The following is a 4,182-nucleotide window of genomic DNA, read 5'->3' on the forward strand; positions in this document are numbered from 1 at the left end:
ATACCCAACAAAGACTTTACTTAGCTGTTTGACCTCCAAAGCTATAGCTTGTTGTATTTCTCATTAGAAACCCCGGTGATAAGATTTGCACATTACACACTTCCACTCTGCACCCCAGATCCCTGAACAATATCCTCAAATAAGCCAGTGGTTTCTACTTCATTGATAAACCTACTTCTAACAGAGGCACTTTCTTTCAAAGGGACCAAACCCACTTTCCCAGAACACAGTCCAGAACACAAGTGAGCAAGCCATAGCAAAGCTTTACAAACAATACTAATCTGTACACTTATAGAACTCTCTAGAGTCAGCAAGGTGCATGTGCATCCTTTATCCATTCTTTAGTTTAATGCTGTCAACAGTCAAGTGTGGTAGGTTTCATCACACCGAATTTACAGGTAGAGAATTTGAGGTTCAGAGAGATTATGTAATTTGCCCAAGGTCATACAGTAGAGCTGGGTTTCAAAAGGGCAGATGTTTTCATCCCAACTCAAACATGCCAGAGTTCTCCTCCCCCCACCCCCATTCTGTAACTCTTGGTGCCGCTTATATCCCAACTCTGTGACAAGCAGGCATCTGGATGCCTAGAGGCAGTCCCTAATTCGTAAGAGTTCTCCCACTTCATTGAGCCATCACAGATCTAAGATCCGGTCCTTAGGATATTGGTTTTTATTAATTCACTGATTGATTAACAGATTGGGGAAGGTAAGTCACACTAACTAAGCAAGTAACTAAGTGATAAACCCAAATATGGATTTCTTAACTAATACTGTGGCTTGTTTGGAGGTCAGAATTTGTAAGTTGCCACTGGAAAATAGTTGGCCAGTTAGTGTTGGAGCTACTGTCCCCTTCTATGCTCCAGGGTCTGCTGGGAGAACTGGAAATGGAGGGGGGTGGGGCCAGGTCAGCTGCAACTTTAGGGCTGAAGATGGGCCCAACCCCAAGGCTCAGCCTGGATCTCTGAGGAGGGAGGAATGGTCTACCTGGTTTGGGGAGGGCTGACGTTAGGCCCTGCTTTGTGTCCTAGGTTTGGATGAGGGTAGATTTAAATGGAATATCAAGGTTTAGAACTGAAGGGTGGTACTAACACAATATTGTAAGTCAACTATACTTCAATTAAAAAAAAAAAAGGGAATTGCAGGGTGGAAGGGAGGGAAAGGACGGGGCCAAGATTCTACCTTGGAACCTCCTTCATGGGGTGGGGAGCATCAGGCTTTAAGGTGCTCCCGTTTGACTTTGAAGACAGGAAAGTAGGAATCAACCAGAACTCTAGAATTCACAGCTCACTTTGCACATGAATGGCCCCCACCTTGGAGCTATGCAGCCCTAGATTGTGATTCTGTGGAGAAAAAGAGGGATATCAGGCAGCTGAAAGGGTGGTCAGTCAAGACCTGACCCAGCTTTCAGAAGGTGCCTCTGTGTGTAGGGCAGTGCCGGAGGGGGCCAGGGCTCCTTTTTCTCTTTCTTCCACCTCCCCTCAACACCTTGACGTGTTGAACTTTATCTGAACCTTGTACTTCTGGAAAGCAGCTACAGTCAAGAAATGCCTCCCCTGCTTTGTGTGCCCCCTCACCCCATTTTGAGTTCTGAAAATAGCCAACTTCAAAGGACTATCCTGTTCTAGAATATTCCAAGATAAGACCCCCTTCCACCCTTCCTCACTGACTCAGATAAGACCCTCTCCAGCCTTCCTCATGATGACTCCCTTGTTTACCTGCCTCTATAAAACCCCAGTTCCCGGGCTTCCCTGGTGGCGCAGTGGTTGAGAGTCCCCCTGCCGATGCAGGGTACACGGGTTCGTGCCCCGGTCCGGGAAGATCCCACATGCCGTGGAGCAGCTGGGCCCGTGAGCCATGGCTGCTGAGCCTGCGCGTCCGGAGCCTGTGCTCCGCAAGGAGAGAGGCCACGACAATGAGAGGCCCACATAACGCAAAAAAAAAAAAAAAAACGCACTTCCCTCCTTTTCTTTGATGCATTCCTCATTAGTGAGCATTGTCCCTTTTGCAACAGTCTGACTTATTGTCCTGTGCATTTTGTCTTTTACACCCTTCTCTTTTATTCCCTTTTTATTCATTGTAATGAGTTTCATAATGAGACATCTCCTGACATAATCTACCAAAAATCAAGCTCACAGACTGCACAACAATATCAATGTACTTAATGCCTCTGAACTGTATACTTAAAATGGTAAACTTTATGTTATGTATATTTTACCACAGTAAAAAAATTCCAGCTGATAGAGAAATACAATGAAAATAATTTTATTCAAAACAATGAGAATCCCTACTATGTGCTGGGTGATGGGTTAGGGAGTGGGGAAGTGGGTGGGGCCTGGGATAGGAAATGAGTAAGATCTGCTCCCTGTGGTCCAGGAGCTCTCAGACTTGCTGGGGAAACAAACATATAATCTGCTAATTGAGCACCATAATTCAGAATGACACACATTGTAATAGACATGTGTACAGCCTGATTTGACTCAGGCTGAGCAGGGCCTTGAATGTTACACTAAGGAGTTTGGATTTTATCCTGTGGTCATTGGGAGGCATGCACGGTTTTAAAGCCAAGGTATGACACGGATAGATGTATTCAATTCCTAATGTCTTATCACCAGTCATCTGCTTTGTGTGGAGTGTGTAAAAGATCAATAGCTGTGACAGCTTTAATTTTAAAAAGTTGATCCCCCATAAAACAGGCTCATAGTCATATATCTCCTATTAAATATATTAATGCTCAGGAAAGAAGGATTTAACTTTGGTCAAGTCTATTGGGAAGACAGAGACACAGAGCTGGCAAGTACTGTGTAAGAAATGTGCTTGGGAACACTGAGAGCTCAGAGTGGGGCACTGCCCGCTGGCTGAGGGAGTCAGGGAAGGCCTCCAGGAGAAAGTGGGCTGGGGCAAAGGAGAGGGAACAGGGGAAACTGGAGCATATAGACAAGGAAGGGGGCTGTGGGCCAGATGGCAGATGGCTTTGTGTGCTAGGCTGAGGGGCCTGAATCTCTTCCCCACAGGTGATGGTGAACCATACCGGGCTCTGTTAATAATGATGGCGATGCTGCTGATACTGCAGTGCTTACTACATGGCAGACACTACTCTAAGAAGTAAGAGCTTTACCCGTATGGACTTATTTAACCCTGACACTCAGGAAAGTGCATGGGTAGATGGTTTAGATCACTTGGATGGCCATGTGGACAATGGTGGACAGAACAACAGTTGGGACACTTGCTGTGGTTCAGGGGAAAGACAAAGGGAGGGATGGAAAGGATGTGATGGCTTTGAGAAATAGTTAGGGATAAAACCATCAAGACATGATTATTTACTGTTTCGGTGGTGGAATTGCTGAGAAAGAGAATGGAAGCTGGGATGAATCTCACTTTTTTGGCTTCGGGGCCCGGATGTATTATTGCACCAACAGGTAAAGGATTGATTACTCTGTTGCATTTCTCAGAGGACTCCCTGAAGTCGCCCGGTGCCTCCTACTCCCTCACGAGTAATTTAGAAGTTAGTTTAATTTCCAAACATTTGGAGATTTCTCAGAAATCTTTCTGTTATTGATTTCTAGTCTAATACTGTAATGATAGGAGAACATCCTTTATGTGCTTTCAATTCTTTTAAATTTGTGCAGGTTTGGGTTTTTTGGTTCAGATTATCTTGGGAAATGTTTCTTTTGCACCCGAAGAAAATGTGTCTTCTGCTGTTGTTGGCTGGAATTTCTATAAATGTCATTAGGTCAAGTTGTTTGATCGTGCTCTTCAAGTCTTTTATAAATTTGATAATTTTCCTGATAATTTTCCAACTGCTGGAGTTGTGAAGTTGTCTATTTCTCCCTTCAATTCTATAGATCAGTTGATAGATCCGCACGGTCAGGAGGGTACTATGGCAGAGAGGCTAGAACGTTTGCGTGGAACTGGAAGAAACATTTTATCTCTTTAAATTTACTCTAGAATGTATAGACGAAATGGAAATCACTACGTATCCCAGCAGGCCTAGTGGCACTCAGGACAAATGCAAATAAGGGAATCCAGGCATTCGGCCACGCCCCTTTCCTGAGTTGGCAAGACAAACTGGTACTCAAGCCAGCCAATCGGAGAAATGCTCACCTGTGGGGGCGGGGACTCGACGAGAGCCAATAGGACGTGAAGAAGGTGGTACCATGGGCCAATGGCTTGGACGACGGGGCGG

This window comes from Pseudorca crassidens, chromosome 14 (genome assembly GCF_039906515.1).
Source record: "Pseudorca crassidens isolate mPseCra1 chromosome 14, mPseCra1.hap1, whole genome shotgun sequence".
NCBI lineage: Eukaryota > Metazoa > Chordata > Mammalia > Artiodactyla > Delphinidae > Pseudorca > Pseudorca crassidens.